Consider the following 19,624-nt stretch of genomic DNA (forward strand, 5'->3'; position numbering starts at 1 on the left):
TCCTAGCCCGGATTCAGGAGAAGATCGATGTGACTCTCCGGCGGCAGCAAGCCGGATTCCGTGCCGGAAGATCCTGTGTGGACCATACTGTCACGCTCCGAATCATTTTGGAGCAGGTCAATGAATTCCAAGAGTCCCTTTACTTGGTATTCATTGACTACGAAAAAGCTTTCGACCGTCACGAGAATATGTGGGGCGCCCTGAGACGCAAGGGGGTTCCTGAGAAAATCATCGGCCTCATCGAAGCACAGTACGAGGCCTTTTCGTGTAGAGTGCTGCACAATGGGATCCTGTCCGACCCTATCCGGGTCGTAGCTGGTGTGAGGAAAGGATGTATTCTATCACCGTTACTGTTCCTCATCGTAGTCGATGAGATTCTGGTAGATGCGATTGACCGTGAACCAAACCGCGGGCTGTTATGGCAGCCTATAACCATGGAGCATCTAAACGACTTCGAATTGGCGGATAACGTTGCACTCCTCGCGCAACGGCGCTCTGATATGCAGAGTAAGCTTAACGACCTTGGCGTATACGTAACTTCTTTAGATTACGGCAGAGATACAATCATGAGAAAATAGAGACAAAATTTAACGAACTATAAATTAAAACTATTTTTGGGCTGTCCACAAACCACGTAGACCGAAATTTCACATTTTCAAACCCCCGTCCCCCTAGTAGACTTCCGTAGACTTTCGCGAAACCCCTCCTCCCCTCCTTTGAAGTCTACGTAGACTTTTCTAAATTTTACAAAATATCATTCATTCATTTATTTAGTTTACATCTAAACAGATAACACTGAATCAACAATTTGACGCCACAATACACGGTTCGAGGCCGCATCTCTCCATCCTCGGATACGCCCCACGCTCGCCAAGTCATCATAGTCGCCAAAATATCATATGTGGTTTAAAAAATATGGAGATCAACCATCTTCTTCTTCTTCTTATTGGCATTACATCCCCACACTGGGGGACAGAGCCGCCTCGCAGCTTAGTGTTCATTAAGCACTTCCACAGTTATTAACTGCGAGGTTTCTAAGCCAAGTTACCATTTTTGCATTCGTATATCATGAGGCTAACACGATGATACTTTTATGCCCAAGGAAGTCGAGACAATTTCCAATCCGTAAATTGCCTAGACCGGCACCGGGAATCGAACCCAGCCACCCTCAGCATGGTCTTGCTTTGTAGCCGCGCGTCTTACCGCACGGCTAAGGAGGGCCCCATGTTTTAAGCAATTCAGCTATTCAAATCAATTTCAGTATGTAAATATTACCATAAAATGCGAAATTCAAAAACAAAATTAAACTGAACAAAATCTAACAAAACAAAAATCAATTGAAAAAGTAATAAAATTTAATCCTTCGTCCACAGCTCCGGAAACCAAATCTCAAAGCCAATTTAATTTCTGTTGAACTTGATTCCTCACAGAGGTGTGCGCCACCGCCGCCGACACTTTTGCATAGGCACGCCATTGCCTCAAATCTGTAACGCATCTGAAGGGTTCAAATTTGTAGAAAACCGAAGTCCCGAGTCCCAGTCTTCTAGAATCCAAAAGTTTTCCCGTTATTAGTAATTTTCAGTGAAAATTTAAATTTATTTCCCGAGGTAATTTTAAGTTTAAATGAACATTTCGAAATATTTCCCGTGGAATTTTAAAATGGTTTCCTACGATATTTTCAAATTTCTGTTTCAAATTTGGAGCAATTTCCACATTTCAAAGAATTTTCCGAATAATTTTCGATGGAAATTATGAAGAATTTTCTGTTGAAATTTTGGTGAATTTCTTATAAAAATTTGAAATAAATTTTCGTGAAAATGATGAAGGATCTTTTACAAAAATTGCAAATATTTTAGTTGTGGAAACTCATAGAGTTTTTGGTGGGAAATTAAAATAATTTCCCGTAGAAATTTTCAACAATTTCTTTAGCAATTCCGAAGATTTTCCATCAGTAATTCCAAAGAATTTGCCATAGGATAGAACTCTTGAATAAATTGCCGTAAATTTTTCTGATAATTTCCTATGGACATTCCGAAAAGTTTTGCTTATCGTATATTCATCGTCTTGGGAAAACATGAATCAACCTTTTTGTCTAACCCCTGTTGGAAAATAAATTGGCAAATTTCTTCCTTTTGTAATGTAGGTATTTCTACATTGAGCACGCAGCAGTAAAATCTACTTCAAAATAGTTCTAACATAAGGCGAAATAACCTGAGGTTTAAAATTTATTTTTGATAATAATTTTGAATACATTTCTGTCGATCAAAGCGCTCAAATTTATTTCCCGGGATCCCGGGAAATCCCGGGAATTACTAGAAAATCTCCAATGGAAATTCTGAAGGGCTTCTCGCGGAATTTTTCTGAGTATTCCCCTAACAAGTTTAAAAAACTGTCTTGGAAATTCAAATGACTTTTTTTTTGATATTCTATAATGCTTCCTTTGTAAATTCCAAAGAATTTTCCGTTAAAGTACGACATAATTTCCCGTAAAAATTCTTAAGAATCACTTTTCGTTTCCATAGAAGTTCCTGCCGAAAATCAAAAGATGTTCTAGTAGAATCTGTAATAAAATCGGAGAGCAAATTTTAAAAAAAATCGAAAGTTTTTATAGAACACTTCAGAGAATTTTCATTATCAACATAGAAGAATTTCCATGTGAAATCCATGGTAGTTTTAAGCCGTAGTTCAGCAAAAGAAAAATTTAAAAATCAAACAACTTCTCATAAAGCTGCTGCACAAATTGTTATAAAAAAAAAGTCTACGTGGACTTTTAGTATACCCCACCCCCTCCCCCTTCGTAGGCTTACGTAGACTTTTTCAAAACCCCTCCCCCCTCTCAAGAGTCTACGTGGTTTATGGACAGCCCCTTTACACTCGATTACATGCTTTAAACTTAAGAATGTTAAACTTATTTGCTCAATATTTTAGAATGCTACTTGCACAAGGTACTGTCTATGCTTTTGTTCGTTTTAAATCATTTTCACCCTCGGAATTGCTTATGTTGCATTCGCAGTGCACTCGTATTGGTGACTCAGAAAAGATGTTGTCATTCCCGTGGATAATTCGTCTCAAATCAACTATATACGCGTCTTAATGCTTCTTCACAACCACTGACAGCAACCAAATGATCATCCGAATCTGAAGAAAAAAATCACTTTCTACCGCTAAATGGCTGTAGCAGCTACCTACGGGTAATAAATTTTCTATAGCAGTCTTCGCCGACGGCCATCTTTGATATCGTTAGCATAGCTAACGAGGAAATCATAGCCATTTAATTTTATTTCACTTTAAAGAAAAAAGAAAACGATTTTGGCTTCTTGAAACCTTGTTGAGATTTTTTAACATTACGAGAAATTATCACTTTCAATCATTAACTGAGTGACTCGCGCTCGGGAAAGCAGCTTTCTCATAAATAAAAAAAAATTGTTTGGGAAAAATCTTACATGGGGGGAGGGGGGATCGAAAAACCCAGAAAAATTGCTTACTATTAAGTGTACGACCCCTGATGCTGTTGGGATGGGTAACAACGGAATCGTTGCCATTTGAGTGTATGTCTCTTTGAAGAAAATACAGTTAAAACCGATTCTTCTGTTTCAACGAAGAACTGATTTATGCTTATTGAGGCATTTACAACTACTAACAGCAACCAACTGAATCTTGCGAGAATAATTTACTTTTTATATCAGATTTTTTTTAATCCAGTATTATATACAACAGCAAGTTTAATATTGAGAGAAGTTTTCACCACATTACTAAGCACATTCTCATGGTGACTGTCGAAAATTGGATGGCGTCGTACTTGACCTCCGTGCCGGTCGTCGTCAGGTAGATGCAACATAAAATTATAGACAAGGATGCGCCTTTCCAAATATTAAACACAATCTAGCAACAAAATTTCACTTTTTAATACAATTCTCTGTTCCTGTAAATAATATTCGTCACATATCCAGTGTCTTCCATTTAAAATATTGATCCTGAAAAGGACCGGTTTATGCCCCTCGATACATATCCCGGGCAGAAGCCATGAACAGAATAACAAAACATGATATGGACTTGATTGATATAAGAGATAAAAGAACAAGCAACAATATCAAAAATTTGCACCGAAATATCATTTAAATATCAAGATATGCTATGGATAAGAACAAACTAATGGCACATGATATTGATCACTTTTTACAAATAGCATAACTTGATCTCCTGATGATATTTTAGTGCAAAATTTTGATATTATCGTCTGATCTTTTATCTCTTATATCAATCATGTCCATATCACATTTTGCTATCTAATCAACATTTGATATTATTGAGCTATTTTCGTCTACTCGGGATCCGCTGACGATTGTTGCGGATGGTCACTCAATGCTTCACCACGATTTGCTGTACTGCTGTACACCTGAGTACTGCTGATGAAGGCCACGCGATGATGATTCTACAGCAACACGCCGACAAGCACCACCGATATCGATGCTGGGACCACAACCCGCTAGACGCAACAGACTCCGACGACTGCCACTGATGCCGTTGCAGGGGCCGCTGCGTCCAAGGAATCTCGAACAACGTGGCTCGTGTACGCGGAAAAGCGGCTTTCTTGTATTCAATATAGTGAGCCCGATGCCCAGCCCCTTTGTTAATCTTTGTGGGTGCAAGTTTTATGTGCACTCATTACGAATAACAAAGGTGCGGAGCTAATGAGCTTATTTCATTAGTTACAAGAAAGCAGCTTACCCGAGCGCGAGCCACTTTGTTCGAGATTTCTTAGAGTGCGGTCCTATGCGGTTCCGGCATCACACCCGGTAACCAGTTAGTTCGAGATTCTTCGCAGAGTGGTCCCAGTATCGACATCGGTGGTGTTCGCTCGTATAATTGACGGATGCTGCAGATCCGGTTTGATGTGAATAATCGTGTGGCGGTGGTCAGCAACTTCATCAATATTTTGAAATTCATCCAACAATGATGGCCGTCGGCGGTGGTTACTGAAGAAATCTCGTCGTCGGTGGGAGCAGTACCAAAGCGAAATTTTCTCACATACTGATAGTGAATGGCGCATGTAATCGGTCTCTTTTCAGGACCATCATTTTTTTTTTAAAGAAAAAGGTTTTGTTTGCTGTATTGAAAATTGTCACAAAAGTAAAATTTTCTCGCAATGTTCTTACTTTCGTTTTGCTGCTGTTAGTGACGGGGGAATTTTTGCCAGTGGTGGCCGTTGACGGGTAGTTGCTGCAGATTTTTTTCACAAAAATGACATCTGTAGCAAGTAAGCGGTAAATCATTGAGTGACTGCCATCGGTGACAGCAGAATTGTGCAAGTGTATTTTTCTCTCTTATTTTTCATTCGCTACCGACAAATCTGCTCTACTAATATTAAAAAAAATCCTTTTGAACGCTGCCGATACTGATGACAATCGCACGATGATTATTCCATCAAAACCGCAAACACGCGCGGGAAAGCAGGGTTTTTAATTGACTTGAGACGACATCTTCGCCGGTAGCAGTCGAACATCTGTGATGGTCGTCGGTGGTGTTTGAAGAAAATGTTTATGCTGAACAGAACAGATTATGATAATTTTTAGTTGAAATTCGCGATTGTATCATGTTTACAACCTAATATTCATATGATATTACGATTCACATTGCACTAGGAGGTTTTACGTACTTTACGTCGAGCGGTCGTGTCTTGCACGTGTTTTCTAGTTTTTTTTTGTTGGCAGCATTTGCCGGTAATCGTATCGCTGCTGCTTGAGTACCACTGCATTCCTATCATTGTAATCTGCACTTCACTCAGCTTGCATTGTTTGTCTATCGTAATGATCTTTTTCAGGCCTCGGCACTCGATCACAGCCTTTTGCATTAGTGTTCTTACGTTTGATCCTTCTTCAGCTTGAATAGCAAATTCCCCTTTTGGGTACGCTTAGTCCTCATCACTTTCTCACCCACTGGGTCCTCTCTTACCTTCCTTACACGGAGATGCGAAACAACTCAAAATTAAGTCTTTTTAACTCAACTTGACAGCAAAGTGCAACCACTCAAAATTGAGTTTTTCAGCAAGAACTCAATTTTGAGTTATTTTGAAAAACCTTTGGTTGAGTGAATTTTACTTTTTGTCAAGGAGTCGACTTTGAGTGAAAAGTACTAAAAAAGCTGGTTTTCCAATGTAGCCAAATTTAAGCTAAAAGTTTGCTGGAATTTGTTTCGCATATTTTTATCAAAACCCAGAAATATCCACATGTTTATATTTATTTTACCAGAATATCGTAAAATGAGAAAAATTTTCTGTTGGCAAATGAATGGCATTGATGAATTGATGATTTTTAATTATTCAGTCGAGGATTCAGCAAGGTGTAACGATGTCCGCTGCTGTCACGAAAGGAAAGATTTCGATCTGTAAAAGAGAAGAAACATTGGTGAATCAATCATAAGAAGAGGCCATCGAAATTAAGTGGATTATGCCACTAAAAGCAAATGACTAAATATTTCGAGGTTAGATAACGCGTTGCCGTTTACATTTATTGGCATATGTATTTACATGTAAAAAATAGTGTTGATAATGTTGTACTTACATTGTGGAACGTGTGGCAGAATCAAACAGATATTTTGTGGGATCGTTTTCTTCATAAAAGCGGAATTGTCGTCCGCGTCTCCCTCGTTGATTGATTCATTCAGGATATTTCATCCTAAAACTGTATTATTTTATTTATTGATGAGGAATCGATTGTAACTCACGAGATATTTAACTCACCCGAAGCGAAGGACTTTCCATTTTCCATTTCCACTTTCAGTTTAATCATCAAATTCAGTTGAATGTTTCACATTTTAAAATCTTAACAAACGAATCAAGCGTTGTTGAAATGTTTGCAAGTGAATTTTCAGCCAAAATCAGGTATAGCTCCAAAACTTCATTTTGGATAGTTCCGTATAAACAAAATAACTCAATAGGGAGTGTTGGGGGTAAGCTTTGAATTTAAGTTAAAAGCACCCATCAACCAAAACAAAATTGTATCCAAAATGGGAGTGTTGAGAAAGTACTTAAATTTGAGCACTTTTTATCTTGATTTTGGATAGTTTCGAATCACAGTGTAGAATCGCTGGGTGCATCGCAACCGATCACCTTCCCCTATATTTGCGTTTCCCGCTTCCGATTCTGCTTATTTTTCCTTTTTCTCGGATATTTTTTAGGATGGTGTCTTCTGGGATTCGAGTGGCTTCAGCGGCGATGGGGCCGATAAGTCGTGTTAATCTCTTTTCCACGGTTGAAGACTTGAAGTCCATCCTGGGAGCTGCTTTTCGGTTGACCTCCGAGCAGTTTGCTCAATGTTAATAAAGAGACACAAACTATGATGACAAATACCATCCATTTCGTGTAGCTACGTAGTCCTACGTCACCTTTGCGTACAACCCGATTGAGCTGCACCTTTTTTCCAGGGTTCAGCACGCATGATAGCAATAATGCGGCAATAAAAACAACCCAGATAAAGCTCTCACCATTTTGAACAGACAGTTAAACAGGGTCCGTGATTGATAGTGCGAACAAATTGAACAATATTTTTTGATAAAATCCACGATAATCAAAATAGAAAACATGAATGACAACACGACACAAGATTACAGTGTAACAAAACAACGAAAACAGTAAAACTAATTTCCCCAGAAGAAGGCTGCCAAACACAGCCGAAACGTCGGGCAGTTAAAACATTATTGTTTGAACAATTTTGAGACTGTAAAGCCGAATCCCATCACATATATTTAACAGTCGAGACACCATAGAGATAAAGCTGAAATAGTCCTTTTTGCGAATGTTACTAATAGAGTGATACGAATATCCCAATTATGTTAGTTCTAAGTTACAAATCCCTATGTCAAATAATCCGTTGAACCCGTTAGCATTTATTGACCTTAAAGGCTGTTGAACTCAATACGCCGATACTCAAGGGTGTGTATTTACTGCGATATATGTAGACAGGAAATAAATCCGACGCCCTTTCCAGTAGGTATCTGATAGCGATAAGTGGCTCCACTGTGTGAAAAACTTTCTTCTTCCTCATCATCCTTCTAGGTGTTTATTCTCTTCTGTTTCGGTTTTCCTCATACATTCCATCCCTTTTGCAGTAAGTAGCTTGAAAGTCTTATGGGCTTTCCCCGCTCATTTCCAGTTCTTCATGCTGTTCTGGTAAGTATTATAGAGTTATAAGATGCACTTCATATCATCGACAAATGTCATCAAGGTAGCTGAACATGTTTAGTCGCAAGCCCACAGTCTGAGCATAGTAAGTATAAAGAAGGACTGCAGAGTGCAGCTGTGCGTTGACGAACGGCTTCGCACCCACCATAACCCCATCCAACAGACATTTGAATGACAATGAACTGCCGGCTGCCACCTCGCTGGTTTACGTCTTCACCGGCGCGCCACAACGGTCAAACATACGCTGGTAGACACTTAGTCCACATACTTTTTTTTTTTGTACAACGAACGTACTTGTTTGAGAACGATTCACTATAGATAATAAATTCGTAAGAAGAAATCCGAACCGAATGTGCACATTTTGCTCTGCCCTTAGGTTGTCTACCTACATATCTTATCTTTCGATAATTTGCATAACAATATTTGCTCATCGGAGTAGGTTCCAACAACGCGGCAAGATGTATAGTTCTTGTGTGGTTCCTTTGAATACGTCGAAAATCGTTTTAATTTAGAGATAATAATGTTTATGAGTTGTAGATGTGTGCGTAGAAGTATAATAAAAATCAGTAAGAGGATAAAATTTATAAAGCAAAAAACTTTCAACTTTAAGAATATTCATTTCAAATTTGATATACTTTACCCCACTTAGGGTGTCCCAAAAAAAATCGATGTTCGAAAAGTCATGGTGCTCAACCCTAAAATGTAAGATATACCTGTCTGGATAATTTTTGTAGAACAAACCGAATTTCTAAAAAATCGTTTAGAGGTCGCGCCAGATCGATTTTTGAAAATGAGCTTTTTTAGGTCAAAAATCAAATATTGGGCCCTTTCACATTTTTTTTCAGGGTCACCCATTCGTTTTATATTTTTTATTTTTCTGTGGATCTTTGCTCATATTCTCCATGAATTAGTTTTAGTATTATACGTGTTTACAGTCAGAAGAACTTTTAAACATCGAAAAAGCACATTTTTTTGACTAATTTTTTAAGTTATTTCATCCTCACACAAAAAATATTTTTTTCTCGTTCAGAAAAACCTACATACTACGAAGAGCTATTTATAAGGAGTATTTTCATAAAAAAATATCCAAGAAATGTTGTTCTGGGGCTGAGATATTGCAGTTTTAGTAAATAGTCAAAAAGTGTACAAATTCGGTAGTTTTTCTTTACATGTTATAATTTCATCAAGATTGCACCAATATTTTATTTTAAATTAAAAACAATTCAAAAGCGAATAAATGGGAATATTTTCTATGTAACATAGCTTTTATTTCCGATGGAGTTGGTTACCTGAATTACAGGATTTGGTCGGAGTATATGGATGGAGACAGTTATAAAATGATATCACATTCAACAGTGGCAATGTACAAGTAATCAGGTTTACTATGATCTCTTTATAAGTTTTGGTTCAATCATAGGCTGCTTTTCACGGTATACAAAAAACAAGGCAGGCTCAGCACGTATGTAAACATTCAGTTTGAATGTAAACATGTGTTGTCACTACTATCTTCGCACAAGCTGAACTGAAACGATGCTCTACGGTCTCAGCATGCTTACTTTTGTACTCTAACATGTGGCGATAAAATATGCGTCTCACTTGAAGTGTCATTTTTCCATTTTTACTTTACGTTTATTCCGTTTTTACTTTTCCAATATCTCAAGTGAACTCATGGAAAAGCTGTCGAACTGGTACGACGAAAAAAAATGTTTGACTGTCATATGACACATCAAAAGCATCACGGTATACAGACAACAAGGTAGGCTTGTAAGAAAAGTGACACGTCAAGAGTGACGCATATTTTAATGCCACATGATAGAGTACAAAAGTAAGCATGCTGAGACCGTAGAGCATCGTCTCAGTTCAGCTTGTGCGAAAATAGTAGTGACAACACATGTTTACATTCAAACTGAATGTTTACATACGTGCTGAGCCTGCCTTGTTTTTTATATACCGTGAAAAGCATCCTATGATTGAATCAAAACTAATAAAGAGATCATAGTAAACCTGATTATTTGTATATTGTTACATATTAACTGTTGGATGTGATATCATTTTATAACTGGCTCCATCCATATATTCCGGCCAAATTCTGTAATTTAGGTAACCAACTCCATCGGAAATAAAAGCTATGTTACCTAGAAAATATTCCCATTTATTTGCTTTTGAATTGTTTTTAATTCAAATTAAAATATTGGTGCAACTTGATGAAATTATAACATGTAAAGAAAAAGCATCGAATTTGAACACTTTTTGACTATTTACTAAAACTGCAATATCTCAGCCCCAGAACAACATTTCTTGGATCTTTTTTATGAAAATATTCATTATAAATAGCTCTTTGTAGTATGTAGTATGTTCTGAACGAGAAAAACATATTTTTTGTATGAAGATGAAATAACTTCGAAAATTAGTCAAAAAAATGTGTTTTTTCTGATGTTTAAAAGTTCTTCTGACTGTAAACACGTATAATACTAAAACTAATTCATGGAGAATATGGGCAAAGATCCACAGAAAATAAAAAATATAAAACGAATGGGTGACCCTCAAAAAAATTGCGAAAGGACCCAATATTTGATTTTTTACCTCATTTTTCAAAAATTGATCTGGCACGACCTCTAAACGATTTTTTAGAAATTCGGTTTGTACTACAAAAATTATCCAGACAGGTATATCTTTCATTTCAGGGTTGAGCACCATGACTTTTCGAACATCGATTTTTTTTGGGACACCCTCCCACATTCTGCTAGGTTATTAGGTTTCAAGATTGAAGAAGCGATTCTAAAACATTAATTGAAAACTCAATTGATATGATAAAATTTGGAATATTTTGATCATTAAAGCCGATCAACCTACAATTAAGATGTGATACGGCTTCACATTTCCTTCGAAACAAATATTGTAATTTTTTATTTAAGCACTTTTGATTAGATTATGAATAACAGAATGAATCATTTGCATTTGAAGTTAAATGCGAAAACAGTTTTTTTGTGGCGATATCTCAAACAGACAGATAATAACAAAGTTTCCAGAAAACAAATATTAGCATAATCGGTCAGCACACTTCTGTTGCTTTGCATCAATCATGTTTTGCACCACCTGATAAATATATGACCAACATACGCAATCACAATATATATTTATAATGCTTGTGCGATGTGAAGTGATATCACCATAAAAGGGGTGACTAACTGACTCTAAACTCCTCAACGAACTCGTAGCATGGCAAAAGAAATATTGGCGATGCTAGCCTTAAAAATAATATTTAAAACATATGATATTTATTTATTTATTAGTACACCATCTTCGACCATGTCGCACAGATTGCTTCCTTAATAGCTAAATTATTCTAATTCTCTAATCCTAGCACTAAACACATTTTTGGACAGAATAAAATCGAACTTGTTACAAACATCGTTAAAAGAACGCAAACACAAATCAAAACAATTATTGTAGCCAAAGTTTGTTCTGTGAAAAGGGATCACATATAAAGGCGAGTTTCGCAATCTGCGTGAGCGAACATTCCAACGTATGAGCTCCAATAGCTCGGGACAATCCAGATCCCTGTCAGGAGGTCGAAGATAAACAATCTCTGCGGTTCCAGAAACGGGAAGGATTCTCTTTCACAGAAGCTTGAACGTTGTGCACATAGTTTTCGTGGGCAGCAGAAAGAATTGCTTTATATTCCAGCTCGAAATCACGAAGTCTGTCCCTGTCAGAATCGTTCTTTGTTACGAAGTATCGGCTACGCAGCTTGCGGAGATTGTTTCGAAGGTTACGTAGCTCAGGAGTCCACCAAGGTTGATTAAAATCAGACTTTGAGGCACGCTTCTTACGAGGAACGTGTGTGTTGATAACTTCAAAGAAAAGTTCGTAGAGAGCCGATAGCATTCCGTCCACTGTATCAGACCGCAGAGATGATGTCCAATCGATGTCGTCAAAAGTAGAATTAATCAGATCGAAGTTGCATGCCGAGTAGTCATATATAAAACAGTCTACGTCAACAGGTAATGCTGGCATGACATTCTTGTCAAGAAGTACGATGATTGGTTTATGGTGGATATCAATAGGCAGTAGCGGAGATGTTGGCTCAATTATATCAACGATCTCAGGGAGAGTTGTGAATATCAGATCGAGAAGTCTTCCATTTATGTTTACAACATGGTTAATTTACCTCAAGCCATTGGTGAACATTGTTTCCGTGAAGTTGAGCTCGGTGTCAGTGGAAACGTTGGAAGGGACGTACCCGTTGATATCGACATCGAAATTCCAGCGCAAAGATGGAAGGTTATAGTCACCAATCGATAGAACTATATCAGACTCAGAGGAATTATCTGCTATGGAGCGTACAGTATTCGCATGAGCAACGTATAACTGCATACTAAAGTTTGACAGCAATAACGAAAAACGAATTAATGTGGACTGCGATTTGTTCCAGTTCAACCGAGTTGGCTAACGATACAGATGCACTTTCCAGTGAATTTATGACTGCGACTTAAACGCCACCACCTCGCGAATGATAACTACTTAAATCGTTGCGATCACAACGGAAAAAATTGTAATCGGAAGAAATTTCGGTACTTTTGATATCTGATCGTAGCCACGTTTCCGTGAAAACGAGCACGTCATAGTCACAGGTGGATAACGCCAAACGAAGCTGACTGATTCTTATGCGCAACCCTCTCACGTTCTGGTAGTAAATAGAATTCATGTGGTTTGAGGAATGCCGAGCGCTGGTAGGTGTAACTGGCAGAGGCGGTGAATCGTGGTTTGGTGGCCTGCTGGCTGAGACGATATACGGAGCAGCCTGAAGTTCACCAATCACACTGCGGCTGGAATCACGTGAGATGTCAGGCAATGAGCCTATCCTACTAGGAGTGTACTTGCCTGAAGATGGTTGCCGGAAGACCCTCTCCCCTGATTCATACATAGGATATAATAATATAATTATTCTTTTAAGACGAAGTCAAGATAAAGGCGTTTGATCGCATGGCTAATCGCGTCCATCGCTTTTTCAACTCGATTACTGCCGTCCCAAGCATATCTGTCCCATGTCGGAAAATATGCAAATGAGGAAAATGCGATTATATTTTGAAAAATGTTTTTCACTTTGAAGCTAAACTGCTCTACGGAAATTGAATGTTTGTACGTATTTCGATAAATGCAGTGTATTTTCAATGACTTCCCATGTATAAAAATATTGTAAATATTGTTTTTTAGAGATTTTTTCTCACTGGGACAGTTATGCCGTGAAATTTGAATGCAAAATTGAAAGTTCCAAGCATATTTGTCCCAGTGCAAGTGTGCCTTCAAACTTTCATTTGTGATCAGCTAAAATTTGTTTACGTTTGTGAGCATAGTTTACCAGCTGCATAGTGTTTTCTGATCCAAAATGAATGCGCTAGATCTTCTCAAGGTTTATTGTAGTGACAGTGAGGACGAGTTCCTTGGATTTGATCCTGAAACAGGTTCGGGTGAAATGTTTTTCGCTGCAGGTGTAATTCGTTGTGTATCGGCCAGTGTTAGCGCCGCGGAAACGTCCGAAAATGAACCCGTACTTAGTCAATACCCAGAATCAATATCAACAGTGTGTGACCGCATATCCGAATTAACAAATACTGCAGACGTTTCCAATGATTCCGATGGAAGTTTTTTTGGACCAGCCAGTGATGATCCCAGTGGAAGCGAAGTAAACAACAATTCTTGTGAAAACATTTCCGGATCAGGTAAAACAAGAAAAAGGAAAACAAAAAAAGAAATTCGACTAGAAAACTCGGCTAAGAAGCGACGCATGGCTCATGAAATTATTTCGGAAAAATGCGGTTGCCTGAAAGATTGTGCTGAACTTTTGTCGCAAGATGACAGACGCAACATTCATAAGGACTTCTGGGAACTCGATACAAATGACCAAAAGAACTTTATACCGAAATATGTGCAATTCAACTCTGTGGTCTATCGACGTACTGTTGGTGATTTGATTAAAAAAAAATCTTATTTATTCAGTCTTCCTGCAGCAACTGGCGATCCTGTTCGGGTTTGCAGAAAGTATTTCCTCAATGCATCGGATATACTGAACATTGTGCATAAGTGTTGTTGTTGTTGTTATTCAATATTTAACAGTATAGTGATTCTATGCTAATTATTCATGCAGAAACAGTATTTATCGATGTTCAAATAAGGATCAAGATGCACGCGGTAAATATATACGTAATTTGGATACGCATGGCGTTATAAAGGCACACATCCGCGGCTATGAGCCGTCCATTTCTCATTACCGTCGGAAGCATGCACCTAACCGTTTGTACCTTCCGTCGGATTTGACCATAACAACCATGTACAAAAATTTCCAATCAACAAATGATACACCGGCCAGTTATCAACTATACTCACGAATCCTGAAAGAAATGAACATATCATTTGTTAAACTTGGACATGAAGAATGCGAAGTTTGCGTTGCAATGCAGCAGCATAAAAAGGACTTTGGACATTCAGAGGAACAGCAGGACTGCCTTCAATGTTCTAATCACGCCATATTAAAAATGCCAGCGTCACTCGAGAAGAATTTTGTGCTGATGGTGATGATGTTCTACCAGATCAATTGATTTTGTCAGTTGACTTACAAAAGGTAATTAATTCCCTTCATTTTAAATTTATGAATGAATGCTTGAAAGCAGTAATGTATTTTTAGGTCATACAATTACCACGATTGGATGGTCTGAAAACTATCGTGTTTTCACAGCGTGTTCTTGCGTTTAACGAAACGTTTGCTCCTGTTGGTGCATATGCGAGAAAGTTTCCTGTGGTTGCCTGTCTATGGCCGGAATCAGTTAGTGGCCGTAGTGCTAATGATATTCTCAGTTGCTTTCATCAAGTGATCTTGAAGTATGGACACCTCAAAAAGCTGACATTATGGTTGGATAATTGCAGCGCTCAGAACAAGAACTGGAATTTCTTTCAGCATCTGGTTCTCCTGATGAAGATAGTTCTAAAATATTTTGAATCAGGTCATACCTTCATGTCTGCTGATAGCTTCCATGCCAGTGTTGAAGCTTCTATACGAAAGGATCGAGTAGTCACATTTGTTGACTTCAAAGAAGCTGTGCAAAGAGCTAAGAAAAATGTGGATATTATCGACATGCAGCCGGAGTCGTTCTTCAGAACCGAGCTGACCGTTACGCAGTACACATTGAGCCAAATTCATCCTAGACCGTATATCGACCAGATTCGCAAGGTTGAATTCTAGAAAGGCAGATACGATATCGGATACACGGACTCGGCAACAGAAGCTAATTTCGAATGAAGGGTTTTTATTGGAAAACAATCTTCACCGGCAGAAACATCCACGAGGTATTGACGAAGTTCGGAGAAATGCTTTGGTATCTGTGATTTCCTCTGTTATTGCAGAAGAGAAGAAATAGTTTTTTCAAGATATGCCGTTGAAAAAGAAAAACACAGACAGCTGATTTTGTTAACGACAAAATCGACTTTTATTTGATTTTATGTATCAAACAATTCATCAACAAATAAAAATACAGTAAACGTACGATTTAACTTTTTTTCTGTCAACATACCATACAGATATGTGTGTGGTTCCTCTGAGTTGCTTTATAGTGGAAACTGCCCTCTTTGATCCTAATTTATACATGTTTTATGGAATTTGTTCCAATGGGACAACTATGCTTGGAAATTCTACAATGGGACAAAATGACCCGAAATTTTTTTCGCTAAGTTGTCGAACAAACCATCATAATTTATTTGTTTATAATAAAATATACATGTATTTGGAACGTTTGGTGAATAAAATTCGAAAATGATAAAAATCGACATGGGACAGATATGCTTGGGACGGCAGATTAGCCATGTTAAACATTGAAGCCTCATAAGGGATTTTGAAAAGGCTACACCTGACTATACCGTTTTATCACCAGTAAATCAACATCGGTATATTGTATGAACTATTTTGACCTTCTATCGCATTATAACGGGAGCCAATTTGTAATATGATCTACCATCGGTAGCTCTCGATCGCTACTCGATTTCCATTGCCACAGTTAAAATAAATCAACTGGCATAACGTGACACCGCCTTATCGCATCGGCCCATACTTGCTGTGTGTATGGTTGTTGGTTTCGATCTGATCGCGTAAGTTTATCACGGTAAAGGCCATAAGACCAAGACTATCCAATTGCGCTTAATGCCTTCATCGCATCGGTAGCAGGAGCATGGTAAATCGGAACGTTGGGGATAAGGTAACGTGGGGGAAGTGTACAAAGGTGGTTAGTGTACAAATAGATCCGAAAAATTGTAATTATACATATTCCAATGTTTTTGCCGCACCATAACATTGTGCAGAAATATGCCTTTATAATATGTACCGTCGTTCGGGGTGACATTGGGCCTAGGGGGTAAGATTGGGCCAAAAATGAAAAATGTTTGAACTCCTTATATCTCAGAAACTGTTACGAATTTTGATGAAAACTTCAAACGGTTCGAAATTATATTAAAATTCACGTCTAGGAAATCACAAAACAAATTCCAAGAACTAATTGTGCTCGTACCATAATGCTTGGATTTTGAATGTAAAACTATTGATCGAATTTTTGTTTTATCGAATTTCATGAATATTTATATAGCGGTTCTGGTTTTTCTTAACAACGAGCAATGCACGCTGAAAAGGGGTGAGATTGGGCCAAGCCTTTGGTTGATTTGCCATGCTTAGTTGGTAAGAGCCGTAATGTAGGCAATTATTTTTAATGAACGATTGAATCGTTGCATCGTCACCGCGGAACTTTATTGTACTTGGGCCAATATCACCCCCTGTGAGGGGCCCTCCTTAGCCGTGCGGTAAGACGCGCGGCTACAAAGCAAGACCATGCTGAGGGTGGCTGGGTTCGATTCCCGGTGCCGGTCTAGACAATTTTCGGATTGGAAATTGTCTCGACTTCCCTGGGCATAAAAGTGTCATCGTGTTTAGCCTCATGATATACGAATGCAAAAATGGTAACTTGGCTCAGAAACCTTGCAGTTAATAACTGTGGAAGTGCTTAATGAACACTAAGCTGCGAGGCGGCTCTGTCCCAGTGTGGGGATGTAATGCCAATAAGAAGAAGAAGAGGGGTGAGAATGGGCCAATTTTAAACAACATATAACTTTGAAGAATTTCCCTCATTCATTATTTTTTCCTCACACAGTGGTAAATTCATTGTTCAAGCTTGTACCAAACTAATTAAAAGTTGATTCCAATGTTAACTATTAGAGCTTTGTAACATTTCTGAAAATTAATTTGGACTATCTTTCAAATGACATTGATACACTTCTACGATGGTCCTCTTTAAATGGTATGGAAGTCAATGTTGCTAAATGCAGTTCCATAACATTCAGCCGTTTGCGAGAGCCATTGCTGACTGATTACTTTATTGGAAACAGCCGTTTACTACGAGTTTCATCGATTAAAGACTTGGGTGTCATTATTGACTCTAAACTCAGATTTAACGACCACATCAACATGATCACAGCCAAATCGTTTGCCATGCTGGGATTTTTGAAAAGAAACACGAATGCATTCCAGGACATATATGCGCTAAAAGCGTTGTATTGTGCTCTCGTCCGCAGTCTGCTAGAATATGCAGTTGTTGTATGGGCACCCTTTCATGCAACATTGATTAACAGAATGGAAGCGATTCAACGAAACTTCATCAGATACGCCCTCCGGGTACTACCTTGGAACAATACGGCTAGCTTGCCCCCTACGAAGAACGGTGTATGCTAATAAATCTGCAATCGCTAGCTGCCAGAAGAAAACTCCTTCAAAGACTCTTCGTGTTCGGAATTCTCGCTGGAGATGTAGACTGTGGCTTTCTCCTAGCTAAAGTACACATCAACGTGCCTCGAAGACAACTACGGCATTACATACTTCTTGCCGAGTCTACTCACCGTACAAACTATGGATACAATGAGCCATGGAGCATGTGCTGCCGCACGTTTAATGAAGTAAGTCACGTGTTTGATTTTAATATTAGTAAAGAGGCCTATAAGTCAAGAATACAAAACCTAGTATAGCTAAGAAACATCTGTACAACTTTACGTTGAAGATTGAAATAAATAAAGACCAAGCTTTAGACGTAAACTACGTCTAATGGGAAGACTCGTCTAATGGGAATACTCGGATGTAAAATAAAAATTTTAAAATTTGGGACCGCCTCAAAATTATGCAAGATTTTGAACGTTAAGGCGCTGTTTACCTTGAATTGATTTTTAAGATTTATTTATCAATCAACTCGAAAACTCTCCACCAATTTGCCAGTTTTATTGAGACTTTTGATTATCGGTGTTTAACTATTGAAAATTTTAATTCTTTCCAAATCTAGTAAAAATTTCAGAACCAATCAATCCCGTTCATGCATCCCCAACACGGACATCATTGTCATGTAAGCTAGAAAAATGAAGCGGTGGCATTTTCGCTGTGTATAAAAAGACTAGCATTTCGCGCGCGTGCGTCATTTTTTGTTCGAGTTTTCACGGAGAACGGTAGTGGTCCCATCCGGGAGGTAGCAGCAGCATTAGTGGTGTCAGACAGTCAATGGTGGTGGAGCGGCGAATCATCGACGCATCGCTGGCGTCGGCAGAAGAAGAAACTCTCAAGACAGATTGATTTCGCAAGATGTTGTTGTTGTATACAGAGTTAGAGATTAAAGCCCACTTGCCGTTTTTCATTCATAATGGTCAACTTTGGAGATCTAGATCTCGATTGCTTGTGAACCAATTTTGCTGAAAATTTGACCAGAGCTCAGATTTACTTGAATTTTACCACACCTAAGTTTCTACCATACTGATTCATAGGGTAAACAAATATCGCGGTAATACCAAAACGATTTTTTTTGGAAAAAAAAATTGATTTTATAATATCTTGAAAACTACAACTCTTAGTGTACAAGTATATTTCGCAAACTTTTTTGTATTGCCAAAATACGCGTTTTTGCTGAATATGTCATCAGTTTACAACATATAGAATTCAAGATATATAAAAAAATAATTTTGACGTAAACTACGTCTAAGGGGAAGACTCGGATAGGGGAAAGTGGGGTAAGATGGCCATATGGGGCAAGACAGCCAACGTTAATTATGCCTTAAGTGAGCATTATATTCACATTATTATTACAAGGAATGGTTTGCAATAATGTAAAAGGGCTGTACAACTGAAAAATGCACTTTGACAACCTCACTTGTTCTTGTAATATTGATTTGAAGATGGTTTAGTTGAAATTCGAATTTTCTTATAATTTTCTAGTTACATAATTTAACAATTGAAGCCTAAATTATTAATTTTTCAGGACAAATTGATATTTATCGAAGCTTTCATATAACTATAGCCTATATACAATAATAATTTGAGGAGATTCACAGTAATTAGGTTCGATAGGATATAAATCTTTGGATATACGTCGGCCT

At 38.1% G+C, this 19,624-nt stretch overlaps 1 protein-coding gene across 1 annotated transcript in view; it reads right to left on the reverse strand.

Annotated features, from left to right (window-relative positions):
• The window catches only part of LOC134205240 (uncharacterized), a 99,973-nt gene that overhangs the window by 37,704 nt on the left and 42,645 nt on the right, over window positions 1–19,624 (reverse strand). The window lies entirely within an intron of this gene.

This window comes from Armigeres subalbatus, chromosome 1 (assembly GCF_024139115.2).
Source record: "Armigeres subalbatus isolate Guangzhou_Male chromosome 1, GZ_Asu_2, whole genome shotgun sequence".
In the NCBI taxonomy this organism is placed as follows: domain Eukaryota; kingdom Metazoa; phylum Arthropoda; class Insecta; order Diptera; family Culicidae; genus Armigeres; species Armigeres subalbatus.